The sequence below is a fragment of the Gadus macrocephalus genome, chromosome 6 (assembly GCF_031168955.1).
Source record: "Gadus macrocephalus chromosome 6, ASM3116895v1".
Lineage (NCBI taxonomy): Eukaryota > Metazoa > Chordata > Actinopteri > Gadiformes > Gadidae > Gadus > Gadus macrocephalus.
The window spans coordinates 2280981-2297428 of NC_082387.1; positions in this window are offsets into that span (position 1 = coordinate 2280981).

Sequence of the window (16448 nt, forward strand, 5' to 3'; positions counted from 1 at the left end):
GTTGATGAGGATATTCTTACATTTGCAGTTAAAGCCAGATTACAAGTTCTTCCAACCAGACTCAATCTCTCTCTGTGGTACCCTAACAGATTTCCTCCTCATTGTCTGCACCACAACAACTCAACCATAGAATCACTGTCACATATTCTGAATGGCTGCCATGTATACAAGGGCATGTATATTTCCAGACATAATAGAATTGTTGATTTACTGGTTAAGAACATGCTTTTATATACCCCACCTTCCTCCGTTAAAGTATATACCCATTCAAGGGTTTCATCTGACATGTTCACTCTGTGCAATAACGAAGTTGACTATTTTTCAAATGTGACAGCCAATACACCAGATGTTATTGTTGTTGATGAGGTAAGCAGAGAAGTCACCATCTTAGAAGTAAGCTGTACGTTTGACTATAGTCTGGAGGAGGCATTCCTTGCCAAGGTTACAAAATACCAACTTCTCAGAAATGAGATTGCACAACTGGGGTACACCTGCAAACTACTTGTGTTTATATTTGGAAGCCTTGGCCATGTCCACAGACTCGTCATAAGGGGTTTGCAGATGGCTGGAATTCCGAAGCCAAAAGCTAAAGCACTTGCAAAATTCTGCTCCATATCTGTATTAATAGGCAGCCGCCACATATGGAGGAGACGCTGCTTCCTGTATCCATAGACTGAGATCAGACATGTCAAAGAGATTCTGGGCTTGATGAGTGCATCTACCAGTGTTTGTGTTCAAGATTTGTTATTGTAAAATGTGAACATAAATAAATGACTAAAATGTGTGTGTGTGTGAGAGAGTGAGAACCATCAACTGACCCTCGGGTATGACCACATTATTGCAGAATTGATTAGAATTAGAATTAAACATTGCGGGTCTAGCCCTTCATCAGTGTTCCTTGTATGTTTGGTGCCTAAGCATTTTTTTATATCGATTTAATTCCAACCTGTGTCTTTGTTCAGTAACCATTACAAGCAATGCCAATAAACTTTTTTTTTTTATCCAAAATTCATGTGTTGTGTAATTTATAACATTTTAAGGGCAATTGAATGATCACAACAGAATAAGCATAACAATTATTTTTATTCATTTTCATCCAAACAAGGCCATTGAAAGCCCTGATAGGTCTGGTCACCATTCTGGAATTGCTGTCTGATGGTTGAAACCACACAAGAGGGTAGAGGCTTCCTTATACTCCTCCCTAAAATGCCATAAGCCCAGCGTATAGCCTGCCTGTACGCAGTGTACCGGTATGGCCTAGGGATAAGTAGGAAAGATTCTTAAGTTTAAAACTCTCTGTAAGTACGGTAGGTTGGAAACGTCATTTTAAGCCGATTTCTTATGCATGTTTATTGTGTATGCAACACATCTCCTGTCACCTATAACTGTTGGTTCAAAGGACTCAGTGTCAAAAGATTTGTAAAGTAAACATAAACCATGAACATACTCGTGCGTGCTGGCTTGAAGGGGACCATGATCCTGCCTGAAGTGTGAGTATGCTATTTTTAGCACCCACGGATTCAGGCAGCATGCCTCAAATCCAGGATGCTGCGTTAGGCATGTTACATCTGCTGGCCGCGGGGTGAGCTCCTCGACCAGCGACCAAAACGCGCTCACCTCCCTACAACACAAGCTCTCCACCACAGTTTCCATGAGACGACACCGCCCACACAGACACCTGCCAAACACAGCGACACAGACACGCTTACTACTATCAATCACGAGGAAAACTAGTTAGCACTATCAAAAATAATCACACTGAAGACATGACCAGCCTACTCGGCGTCGGCTACGTTTGCAAACAACATTTTCACCGGAGAAAGAGGTAAAAGCTTAGAAATAAACACTAGGGGTTCACAGGTGGGACTGTCAAGCTAGCCCATATTTAGAAGAAATAGAAGCCATAATATGCCTTCTATTTCTAGATCTTCTGACTAAGTTTAGGGTACTTATCTGAGCCAACGACAGAATCACTGTCTCATCCCCATCAGACGCCATAGTGCTAGTGCTAGTATGCGTCTACCTCATGTGACGTCATCGCCGAATTGCGTAAAAAATAACCGTTACTAACCAAAAACGACAAAAACGACTTTAACACCATTTTGGAGACATTCCTAACTTTATATACATATTTTGAGTGCTTTATGTACCCATTAATCGAAACCTCCGGTTAACCTGCACCATGGGCTTTAAGATGTGTAGACACAGCTGGCCTGTGGCCACGTTTTTGAAGTCTGGGGTCTAAAGGTCAAAAGGAGCCGGCACCACGCCGCTTATGAGACAACAAAAAGTGAATGTGCATTTCTCTCCTAACTTTTGTCATTATTAAAGAGAGGACTGATTCTCAGATATGCATGTTGGATGGCTAGGGTGTAGGTCTGGGAAGAACTTCAGGCCAAAATCTTGCAAGTGAGCCACTGGGTGAGGTGCAACGATAGAGCACTTGCCGAGTCATTTCCTGTAGGGCTGGAGCCACAAGTTGATGCGTATGCGTCCTTTGAGACCCCCTTTGATATAAAAGAGACCCCAGGTCTATAGCTCACTTGTAAATGTCCTCGACTCAGTCACCTATTGCATCACTTCCTTTCGGGCCTCCTAATGGCTTATGCCAGCCACCAAGCTCTGCAGCTTTTGCCACACATAGACTTTGGCGGGTTATTATTATTTTATTGTTTTTATCCGCCTGTCCGTCCAGCAATTTATCCGTCCGTAAAATCAACCAATCACCCAAACTAGAGCTCCACTGGCCACTCAGTTCTTTACCGGATTTTCACTGTTGTAGAGCAAGTAGGATACACTTCCAAATACCAATTGGAATCCATTGGGAAACTTTTGAAACGTGAGATGTCTTTGGTTTAATTGCATTTTTAGTTTGGCTTTGGTAAAGTGAAGGGTACTTTATAATTTCCCTTTTGTGTAGAAAAAAGTCCAAACAATGGCTCTGCAGAAGGGATTGCTGTTGCAATAAACAGGTTAATCAACATTTAAAGCCTGGGCCCCTGATGTTGAAGGAGCCAAAGAAAGCCACATAGGGGGAATGTGCCAGCCACCTAGGGAGAATGTGCCAACCACCTAGGTGGTGTGTAGCAATGGACATTGCAACAGTAAGACCATGACATCACTGCTGCAACCTGTGTAAACCCTAATCTTGAAATATTTCAGAGTTACCAGATTATGAAAACATGTATTTTCTAGCCTGCAGGTTTCTAGCATTTAAAATAAAAATTTACTATTCTATGAAGTATTTAATAAACAGCCATTGCTAGATACATTTTATTTAATCTTTTGACCAATTGACGGAGATACTAAAATCTGCATATCGCCATCTAAAGGTGTATGCTATGTACGCAGACACATTTCACAGATCAGTAGCAAGACACATTGCACAAAACAAGATCCACAAATTTGTTTTGACTAATTTCTGAGTCCAATTCTGCTCTGAAAGTGAGTGTGGATATCATATTTCAAAATGCAAGCTAGAAATATGCATTTGTGAATGCATAGATCCACAAATCTTGCTTATAAAAGTGGGACATGTTGTAGATTAAAGTGGGACATTTGTCAAAACTTGTCAAAACTAATTCAAGCAACTAAAAAACGTGCTATTCAATCCTGAAATTGATTAGTACTTGAGAATCATGAAAGGTTTATGTGGATATCATTTCACAAAGCACAAGTAAAACGTGTTTGTCGATCGGGATCAACTTAATGTGAGTTACCTTCTGTGGGTTACAAATAATAAAGTCTAATAAAAACGTCCATAGTTTAATTGGATCTTATTTCACTATGTAGTGTAATTCACTATGGAACTATGGAAAATGATATCAGATAAAGATATTGGCCTTCAATCCATGAACCATATAGCATATAGCTTGATACATTATTCTCAATGGCTTTCCAAAGTAAAACTTTCACAATCTCTACTATCAATAGGAAAACGGCTGGTTAAAAGAAAGATAATGGCCCAGTCCCACCTGATCCCAGCTCTTGTCAGAAGCGACTGGCTGAGCAGCACAAATGAGCATCCACAGGTGAAGATAATATATATTGGCGTATGGCCCGCAGACTGAACTTTAATCAATTTAATCAATTAACTCAAGTTAATGTGGGGCCAGAAAAGTCCTTTGATTGATGAGGGCAACAGAAGAGCCCACCTTGAGGTGGCCCCTGGCCCCTTTCCTTGTGTGTGACAGGAAGGTTAACTTGTCTCTCTGGAGGCTGGTGTGCAGGAATGCTGAGTAGATGGCCTCAGTCAGGTCAACCATGTCCCGCACATCCTTATTCTGCTCCCCTTGGCCCATGGCTTTAATAACCCCTTAGTGACGCCTGGCGTAAAAGTGTACACTTTTTAAACAATATATTAAAGAAACATTATAGAAAAGTATTCTGTGCACAGGATAATGCTATTATGCTAAAGATTCAGAAATAGATAACAGAAATGATATTCATACTGACTTTTTCTATCACAAAAGTATTTATAAAAAAGGTTAAAAAAATCACCATTTAATGAACAAGGTCATTAAAGACATAATCAATTAGCCTGTGAACTGATGTTTGGCGATGTGTAAACCCACTCTCTCGTGAATATACGTTTTATTCTAAAGTACATAATTTGTACTCTAGAATAGATTACCTGCTCCTGTCAAACTAAATAACAGAAAATGTGATAAATTCAGAGATTCACACCATCTTAATCTCAGATCATGCTCCCATCTCTGTTACATTTTCACCTTGCTTTAATGTGCATAAAACAAAACAATGGAAGTTTAATAACATGCTTCTATGGGACAAGAAATTCGTTGCTATGATTAATGTAAGAATATCAGATTTTTTTGAGATGAATATGAACTCTGTTGAATCTGTTCAGACAGTTTGGGAGGCTATTAAAGCCACATGTAGAGGTTGGTGTATTAGTTATAACTCTGCAAAACACAGAGAAAGAAGTCAAAGAAAAAATGAATTGATGTTAGAGCTAAAGAACCTGGAAATGCAGCATATGAGAGATCCTAATGATCAGAAATTAAAAACAATGGTGTTACTCACGAGAACAGAGCTACAGTCAATTATACATGAAGAAACCTCTACTGCATTATATAAACTGAAGAGGAAACATTTTGAAACAGGCGACAAAGCTGGCAGAATGCTCGCACTAAGATTAAAACAAATTGAGAGTAACTCATCCATAACGGCTATAGATGACCAGAATGGATCTTTAGTATGTGAGCAGAAAGAAATAAACCAGGCATTCCAAGAATATTACTCAAAGTTGTATGAATCAGAATGTAGATTTAATCCTGATACGATTGATGACTTTCTTAGAAGTGCACCTCTCCCCCAGTTGAAAGAGGACGATAGGACATATCTGGACAAACATGTCCAGGAACTGGAGGTTAAGGCAGCCATTAAAGCTCTTGCTGCTGGTAAAGCTCCGGGTCAAGATGGGTTTAGTGTTGATTTCTATAAGTGTTTTCAGGAAGTATTTTCTCCATTCTTGACCTTGTTGTACAGGGATATTATTGCAACTCAATCCATGCCCCAAAGTATGAATATGGCTGTTATCTCGCTATTGCCAAAGCCGGGCAAAGATCACACGAAAATGGACAATTTCCACCCCCTAAGTTTGTTAAATAACGATTATAAAATCTTCGCTAAAACTCTTGCAATGCGTCTGGAGAAAGTCATCTCATCATTAATCCATCTGAACCAAGTTGGTTTTATTGCTGGTCGTTATTCTGCCCATAATATGCGAAGACTGTTCCATGTAATGTCAGAGGCTGCATCTCTTCAACATCCTGCAGTTGCAATTTCTCTTGATGCTGAGAAAGCATTCGACCGGATAGAGTGGTCTTATCTGTTCCATATTCTGACTAAGTATGGCTTTGGACCAGTATGCATACAATGGATTAAGGCCCTCTACCACAATCCGGTCGCATGTGTCAAAACCAATGGTTTAATCTCACCCCCTTTTCACCTTTTTAGATCCACCAGACAAGGCTGCCCAGCCTCCCCAGTTATCTTCACTCTAGCACTTGAGCCTCTTGCCTGTGCTATCAGGGAAAATCAGAGTATAACAGGTATCTAACTTTTTAATTATGACTTTAAAGCTAATCTCTACGCGGATGACATTTTATTGACATTGTCTAGACCTGCTCTTTCTGTGCCCCATCTGCTTAAACTAATCAGTGATTTTGGTGTGTTTAGTGGTTACAAGATCAACTGGTTAAAGAGCGAGGCCATCGCCCTGAATCGTCTCACACACTCAGGTCATTTGAGTTCAACACCTATTGTTTGGAAAACCGATGGTATGCGATATCTTGGTGTTAATATTACATCCCCGATTGATAACATCTTTGAGTTAAATGGCCCCAAATTATTGAAAACTGTGAGGGACGATTTGAACAGATGGACAAACCTACCTTTATCACTATGGGGGAGGGCAGAAGTGCTCAAAATGAATGTGCTCCCACGATTAGCTTCTCTGTTTACCGCCATCCCATTAGAAGTCCCCCAGAGATGGTTCAGAGAAATTAACACACTATTTTCTTTATTTTTATGGAAAGGTAAAAAACCTAGAATAAGTCTGAAAAAATTATCTATCCACAGGAAAAAGGGTGGACTAGGGATACCAGACATTCATACTTATTATTTGGCGTACAATGGTATTTATCCCCTATCCTGGGCGTATGAGAAGGAGCAGGCAGCTATGGGTAGCTGGAGATGGCTGGAGCAGAAACTTGTCGAGGTGAATTATAAGAATGTCTCCTTAGCCTCACTCTGGTATCACACCTAATAAAATCATAAAAAATCCCATAATTTCATTCTCGTGTAGAATTGTCAATGAAATACACAAACAACTCAAAATGAATGGTTTAGTTTTACCTTCATGCCCCATATGGAACAACCTAGCACTAAAGACCGGTGGGAAACCTATTAGTAATGAATCATGGCACGAAAAAAACATCACCAACCTAGGTCATATCCTGGGAAGCAACGGAGAAATGCTCTCCTTCAATGAACTCAAGAAGAAATTTGGTTTGAATAACTTGGATACATTCCAGTACCTTCAAATTAAGTCCATCATGCAAAGCTTTGCAAATATCATGTTAGCAGATAATGATTCTTTTGATATTAAGTTCAGGGATGCAGTCTCTGGCAGTGGAAAGGTATCTAAAATCTATAAACTGTTATGTTGTACTTCTTCTTGCATCTCTTCTAAAGTTATAAAAGCACAATGGGAGAAAGATTTGGGCATAAATTGAACATCAGAACAATGGGAAACTATCTTGAGCCGCTCAAATAATCTTTCAAAATGTGTCAGGTATAAAATCATACAAATTAAGATTCTGTTCAGATCCTATATCACTCCACATAAACTTAAGAAAATGAATAATGGTGTTACAGATAAATGTTGGCATTGGTGTGGAATGAATGGAACTCTTATCCACTTACTGTGGCACTGCCCAGAAACACAGACATTTTGGTTAAAAATCAGAGATTATCTATGTAAATTATTTAAAATCAACTTTCCTTTAGAACCAGCAGTGGGTCTTCTAGGAAAACAAATAGAGAGAGCAACCACAAAAAAAATTCAATATTTATTAGACCTAGCCTTCCTTTCAGCTAAACGGTTAATCCTTATGAACTGGAAAGTGAAGAAACCAAATTGTTTTGATATAGTTAACTGGCAGAAGGACTTTCTGGAACTTGTTTCTATGGAACAAGCAGCTTCTGTCTTGCAAGATTTGGGCAGTGACCACACAGATTCTCTGAGTCAAATCATGTCACTCTTGAAAGAAAATCAAATTGATGAGGATATATCCTGATACAACACTGACAATGATGAGCCATTTTGTTCACTCTTGTTTATTGAATTTTTATTTAGTTATTCACTATTATTGTTGTTGTTATTGGTTCTTTGGTGGTACCTGTCATATTACTCCAAAGAAAGAGGGGAAAAAATGTGTGTGTGTGTGTGTGTGTGTGTGTGTGTGTGTGTGTGTGTGTGTGTGTGTGTGTGTGTGTGTGTGTGTGTGTGTGTGTGTGTGTGTGTGTGTGTGTGTGTGTGAGTGTGTGTGTAGTTGGGGTGACTCATGAATGTATTCATGAACTTTCATTCATGTTTTGTTTTTTGTCTTTGTTTTGTTTTTGTTTTTGTTGCTGTTGTTGTTGTTGTTTTTGTTGCTGTTCCTGTTTGTTATCTTTGTTGTTCATTATGTAAAATAAAAAATATATACACAAAAAAAATTAGCCTGTGAACAAAAAAGGAAATAAAACATTTTGAAAAAATCCCACACACTCTCAGATACCAACTGCAAAGACAGCACACAGTGTTGACCTTGAAGAAGAACTGGGCCCCGTTTCCCGAAAGCGTCGTTAGCCTAAGTGGATCGTGAAGTGCGTCGAAAGGGCATCGTAGAGTTTTCACCGCGTTTCCCGAAAGCATCGTGGGGAACGAACGTCTTGAAAACGCTCGTAGCTAACGAGTACTCCAGGGGTGCTCGTAGGTACTCTTAGGACGCTAAGAGCATCGTCAGCTATAGCCTCAGTGGCGTCACCATCGGACATTCCGTCTATTGGATGCGTTTTATTAAAACGCATTGCGCCTTTATGTTCTTAGTTTGGTAATAAAGATTATTAATTTATTTATTAATAAAGATGTTAAAATGGCCAAAATAAAACGGGATTTGTGCAGACTGACATAGGCTACTCATAAAACGTAGCAAAAAATAAAATAAAATTAAAAAAAATTAAATATAATAAATTATAAAAAACAAGCAAAGGAGCAGGCAAAAGGCTGGGATATGGTGGGGATTGGTCACGTTGACGGGAATGTTTAGTGACATGTGGGAGGGTGGAGGGGGTTAAAAAAAAGTCTCAAACACTCTTCGACGCGCATGAAAACCAGTCGCGTAGTTATGAGGGAGGCCGTCCTCACACCGATCTTCCTCGTCGTCATCGTCCTCGGCGTCCTCCGGTTCAAGCAATGACACCCCAGCCTTAGCTGCAATGTTGTGCAACATAGCCGTCACACATATCACGGCGCATGACTTGGCCGGCGAAAACTGGAGCCCTCCGCCTGACTTGTGAAGGCATCTAAAGCGCAACTTCCACCTCCCGATCGTGCGCTCAACGATGCACCGGGCCAGACGGTGGGCTTCGTTGTATTCCTCATCATGGACGTCTCCCGGGTTATTCACAGGTGTGAAGAGGAATTATTTCAGGGGGGAAAATGCCGTGAAACGCACAGTGCATTCAGGATTAGGACTGGTATATGTCGGTTTAAGCCTAATCAATTGTGTTTTAATGTCTTTAGCATTCATATAATTGCAGTAAATTTTTTTCGTAGGCTACTCTGCTGTTGTCCTTGATGGGGATATATTTTAACCCTTTTTAACACAATTTTCCTGCGAGATTCCTGCGTCTCCGCCTCCTACGGAGCCCATTTCAGCACCGTGTCAGTAGACAGTTACAATCCTACGACGTCGTGAGTGCAGCGAATGCGCATTCACGTTAAGAGGAGTTTCGGGAAACGCTCCAAAGAAATTGACGATGGATCGCAAGATCCATCGTGAGAATGATCGTACGAGCGTGGATCCATCGTTATCGGGAAACGGGGCCCTGGAACATGGGGTTGTTGGGTTGTTGATAATGAAGGAGAGGAGTGACGCTCTCTTGGCAGTTGTGCGGTAAAGTTTCCGAGCCTCGTTGATCTTTGTCTTGTTTTCCGGCCACCACCAACCACCACCGTGTTGTTCTAATAGCACAATGGTCTGACAGTATTACTTCTTAAAATGCAGAAATGCTTAAAAAAAAAACGTATTACACCATTTAGTAGTATTCCTTATGTCACATCGCCTGGATGCAAATTTTGATGGAAATGTGGTGTCGGGGGGGTGTGTCATTTAAAATGGGACGAGTAGCGTTCTTACTCTAAGGAAATAACGTGCACTAAGCACGGCTCCGAGCAGTTGAAAAGGGGACCCCTTCTGGGCTTAATGGCCTCTCCTTGCAATGAATGTGAGACACAGTCTTGGTGCCCATCATTTGCTCCTCCAGTGTAATGTATTTAAGGAAATATCCCATAGCGGCTGAGAGGCCGCTCAGCAGTTGTCTCCGCTCAGCAGTTGGAGCTCGATCTTGAAGTGATCCTGCTTTGTTGTCAGCGCATGCTGAGGGGCAAAAAACTAACAAAATCTGAATCTGAAAATACGTAGTCCGTGTTCTGAAAATTCCGGAGTCTTTTCAAACCACATTTTTTAACTCTTCAGATTCTCAAGGATGGCTTCCAGAACCCCAGCTCTAGGACCCCCTAAGCTGCTGGGTTTCCAGCCATCAACACCAAGGCTTGGAAGAAAAATACTACAACCTTGCAATTATTGATTGTAGCATTTTTAATGCATTGGGTGTGAGGTTTACACACACACACACACACACACGTGCACACGCACACACGCACACACACACACACACACAACAAACAAACCGGATGTCACAGAGGGGGTCCATTTTTACAGCACAGGTTCATGGCCAGGGTCTGGTTCAACTCTATATCTTCACAAGCCAGAATGAATGTACTATTGATGGAACCATTACTCCACAAAATGAAAGTCCCTTCTGATGGATTGGCTTGTAGTCTTCTGTCAGCCATGAAAGGAATAATTAGTATTCATTACTACACACTCTACAACATTCCAATTATTAATGAACTTCAGGTCTGGAGACCTACCACATCCATCACTGTCACCGCAGCAGGTTGTATTAATCACAGGCAAGAAACAAGTGTTGGGGGTCATCTACATGGATAAACTTATAATCACATTTACCTGATGAATTGTCATAAATTCGGAGTCATTACATTCGACGACAGGATTTCAGGAGAGAGGCAAAATAAAAGCTTAAATGCTCCATGTTTCCTGAAGTTAGCAAATAACCAAGACTGGTGCCAAAGAGAGACCTGCATTGTGTCAATATATGGTATTTTCATTATTTTATTTACTCAACGGTTTGATCCCATTGGATGAAATTCATCAGTTGTAAATAGTGATACGGTATTCTGCATGCGTAAGATATTGAGGAAACAGTAATGTGGTACAAATGGATTGGTGATAAGGAGCAGGTAATAAGAAAATCATTGAATATTATTATACATAACTCTATAAGTGAGTTATAATGTAATGGCAGAATTAATAATCTAGCTTTACGGAGAATAGGAATTTTGATGATTATTTGTCCATTATGTAGAGAAAAGTGTTAATAAGTAACATAAAAAATATAATGAGACTGGAAGTATTATTGAAGTGTCGTTGAAACATGTTAAAAATTGCATTCCCTTTTGCTTGAAGACCTTTTTATCTAATCCGTAGGCAGATCCTTGAGATCTTCTTCAGATCTAAAACAAGGTTAGATGAAAGGATTGTGTTTACCTTTCATAATTTACTCAGTAACTATTAGTGCTGATAATTGTTTTCGGGCTTTAATTGTTCATTATTTCATGCAAACATTACTTTTTTATAAATAGGTGAGGACAAATGTATAACAAATCACCTCTACACACTATAAGCCAAACAACAAACCCTCAGGGCAATAACTACCTTGCAATAATGTTGAAGGAACATAGGGTCTCAGGCCTCTTATGTATTTTCTTGAAGGAGAGAGCAAGCTGACCACAACACAGTACTAACACACCCAGTCTTCCTGCTTGCTGTTAAATATGCATCATCACACATATAGTATAGAAGCACACAAATGCACTATCTATCTATCAACCAGCCACGAAAAACATGATCAATACATTGGCCTCTGAGATTCAGAACACACAACTGCAAACGCATCTATAATCCGAAGACAGAGGAGGCAATCATAATGCAGTCTGTCACTTGCTGCCAGGGGCCAGTTTCAATACTCAGAGAGAAGTTCAACCATCTGGCAATTCCGCTGCAATTGTCTCAGAGGTACTGGATACAGGTTGCTGGTTTATTGACTCGTGTATCAACGGGGGAGAGATAAAAACCGTGCATTGATTCTAAATGTTTCTCTCCCCCATGAACACAGCCCCCATGCTAAACGGCTTTTGCTTAATGAATTGTTTAGTAAACACTAGATGTAGTACATCTTCTGTTGGCCGACAGTAGGGCTAGGGATTGGATATTAAATATTTATTCAGTAATAATTCTTGATCGTACTGACCTTCCTTTTTATGGTGTTATTCCCTGTAGAGGATCAGGGATGGGGTCCACCGTCTCCGTCCGATTCTCCACCAGAACCGTTTCACAGCAGGCCAGAGCTCCCGCCAACTGCACAATGAAATGGCCTCAGTGTTGCAATTAAACCAACCATACTCCACATACCATTCTCCATTCATATATTTATTTATTTTTACATAGAAATTGAAGAATTTGTGATTATAAAACCACATATATCATCCCCTGTTTTGCTCACCCATCTGGCCTAGATTCAACACTCTGAGCCTGGCGGCATACTGGCTTCGGATCCATTTGACGCCATGCTATTGGGGGGTGATGACGAACGGCCAGCACTCGCTGGTGGTGAGGATGGCGGCGTTCTCCATGGACATTCAGTCATCTGGCATCCCTTGGTTGTGCCAAGGGCACGGCGTCGTCTGTGAGCATGAGGACAGGGTCCAGTTGGGCTGTCAGCGGGATGGAGGACCGGAACCAATACCATTCATCATTCATATGTATGCTTCACGGGTAGAAGCACCTATATAGCATTACATTTTTGGGAGACAAGATAGGGGGCAGGTAAGAGAAGTGGGCAGGTAATGCCAAAGACTCACAGCCTAAAAAATAAAATATCTCAGTCGAGTTTAGAATAAAGTTAGTTATAATGTCTTATTTATGTATTACATCCAACAAATACATTAGACTAACTCTGCTTCCTATAGCTTCTCTGAAACCTGCCAAATAGTCATTATGGAAATACAGACATGTAGCACTTCCATATATTTCTTTAATATTTAGTATCTACTGCAACTGCAATTGTATACTTTGATGATTCTCAGCTTCAGTCACATTGGATAAAAGCATAGTCTGCTAAAATAGTCAATCCTTGCCTTAAGAGGGTGAGGAAAGGGGATCCAGATGAAGTATGTATGTACGTCCAGGTAGGAGACTGATGCTGTTGCCAGCAGGACATCGTCCTCCGCTTCAACTGTGGGTTGCAAGGAAAATAATAAAGATTTGTACATTTGTGGAACCATGAGGATCAACACTAATCAAAGCTTAAAAGGTTGCAACATAGTCAACGGATTTCAAACCAAGGGAATGAAACAGTCAGTACATATATATGTAAGAATGTTTTAGCATCCCCCTCACTTCATTGAACTAAGAACACTTAAAATGGTAAATATATATCACTGACATTAACCTAAACTGCCTGTGAAAATTTTGCTCCAGGGTTCTCAGCATCAATTTAGCATTTATCTAGGCCTTCAAAAGCAACTCTGTGACAGCCCCATACAACGATAAATAACGGCCTTTCCTTACAAACCAGATCCAGAATATGTGGCATAATAAATTCTCAGACAGTTAAAAATCACTATAATTTTACTCTAATGCATTATCGATTGCCTGTAATATCACTCAGGCTGCGGTGAGACATTGTTAATTTCCAACAGCTGTTGAGGCTTTGAGGTAAGTTAATGATTAAATATAGACGCTCTGATTTATTAGTCTAAACACCATTGCTTCCAGGTCAATGCCATGAAGACGAAACATTTATCTTGATATGCTTGAAAAGCAAAAAGTATTCAATGAAAACCACATTTATTTTATGCCATGAAAAAGTCAAATATAGAAAGTGACCACTGAAATGGCAATGATTTATTTTATATTTGAACACATCCAAATTATGAATACTTAGCCACTGGATGCATTTGAAAATGAAAAATTGGTTATCATTTAGGATTGCCTGAATGCTTTTTCTATTAAAAGCAGAAATCAACAACACCAATCAACAACACCATAAATAAAAAGTGGCGGTTAGGTTATTAAAAAGGAGGGTTAGGGTGTATGTGTTTACTACACAATGGAGAGACACTCAGATGAAGTGCCAGTTTGCTTCCCAGCCTGAATGGATTGTGTCTCGCCACCTCACTCAGATGCCATTGGGTGCCACTGCCAGCCACACCAGTTGAGCCAGCGCAGGCCGCCCGGTCCAGCCATGCATTGTGTGTGAAACAGCCCTCTCTGAAAGCTTGCCCAAGCTCTTTGTATGCTGCTGGGCCACACTATAGGATCCTCTTTCCCTGAGTGACACCCTTCAACTCTCAACCATGAGATATCAGATCAACATCACATTAATGCTACTCACTCTCCATTTCATCTTGGTGAACTCCACTGTGCCAGGTCAGAAATAGTGAGACATCCCCCCCTCACCTCCAGCCCTTCGAACCAGCCGCTTTGGCCAGCTCTATGGTCTGGTTAGTGTGAGACAACTGACTTCGTCGGCCATTGCTCTTTTGAACTGAGATGTGAAGTGCAAGAGGCTTGCGTCCAGGTCTTCAAAGTCTCCAAACATTGATTGATATAAAGGTGAGTATAATTTGTTCTTCCTTACCTCCAACTTATTTTGCACACCCAACAATTTGGCAGATGCCTTTACCAGATCTCGATTGGCTTGTGAGAGAACCTGTCTTAAAGGGGCAATGTCACAATACACCTAGAAGACAAGAAGTATGACAAATACAAATACAACATCCTTGTACACAAAGGTAACAATCATCAGTATTGATATTCAAACATTATCATCATAACTTTGGTAAATATTGTTTTTTTCTTGATTCCTAATCTTTTATCAGAACAAAGTTTCGATAATCCAGGCGCATGGCCCAGCTTCATCAGGCCTAAAAAAAAAAATTGTTTGGTTCCGGTTTCCGACCGACCCTGTCAATTTATGTGCGACCCAAATTATTTTATGAGCTTTATAAAAAAATAAAAAAATAAAACATTTTTTTTTTTTGATGCAAACTATAATTACGTTTTGGTACAGCACCTCTTCATTCTGTACAAGGATGAGCGAATTTTCTCGTTTTTAAATGAAAACAACCTACCTATCATTCGCTGCCGCTGGAAAAAATAAAATAAAAAAATAAAATAAATTCCCATGACCTCAACTGACAACCAACAGGAACCAAACTTTTTTTTTTTTTAGGCCTCAATAGCTCACAACGAGGTAGGGCGGAAACAATGGGTTCCTCACTCCTGTATGACCAGGTTCCAACAGGGCTCTGTGCTCCTTATCAGACACCAGGGATGATACATTGAATACAAATTTGAAGATAAAGCACTGATTGCTGTGTACATATTAACACTGACAATCACTGCTTCCCAACGGCACTTGCTCAAACAGAAATACCTCAGAAACAGAAGCCCCCCTTTTAAACTCCTCATTAGGCCAAGTTTTCCTCTGAAAAGAACATACCCAGAGTAAATATATCTTAACAACTGCAAGGGCTATAATGTGTAATCTTGGTACCAAAATATAGAAAACACTGTTGATCTTGTTATGCAAGTGAAATATGTATTAATACAAAATGTACAATATAATCTTAATGAGACAAAAAGAGGTTGGTATTTTGAGAATCCATTGTACAATTTTGACAATTTACTTTTGACCCTTTGAGAAGGTCAGGACGAATAGAATGGAATGACAACTACCTAAATAATCGCAATTACACCATACGGCCACCAGATAGCGACAAAGAATGTGTGTTCTTACTGTGATTTTATGCGCTCAAGCACAACAAAGTGACGTTTTTTTATCACAGAGTGATATGGTTTGGATTTTAAAATCAGTGAGGCCTTGGCTTTCGTATGATGTGTAGTTTGTAGAACAAATTACATAACTATTTTTGTTACAGGCTTCTCATTTTGTTTGGGGTTGGAATTGTCTTTGGTTTAGCTAACGATGCTTACAATAGTCTACAAGCTGAGAATTCATACCTTCAAGGGGTGTCACAATACTGCTTTCTCATGTGTTTAAATGCCTTAAGACTTCTTAGCCTTTCGGGATGAATTGGGCAGATTACTGGCAGGGCTCCTGCACTGCAGACCATGGGCCAGAGCCCGTCAGCATCCAGCATATTCATAGGTTCATCCAGCTGTAATGTGGTCATCTGGCATGCTGAGCAGGGTCAGACAAATTAGATTGGCATTCATCAGATTGATGCAATTGCCATTTTGACAGGTTAACCTTGATATCACACCTGCAGACACGCTGATCACTGGTGCCGGATAGGTTGGGGAAGTCTTCAGCTTGGTCAGATTCACCTTGAAGCCAGACTCACAAGAGTCAACTTAAAATAGATAGCGCAGTCTTTTTGTTTGTTGCTATTAATTGGCTTGAATATTACAATTTATCGTTTAGTAATATTTTGTTATCCATGAACTTTCATAAAAATTCATCCTATAGTTAATATTTTTGTTTTT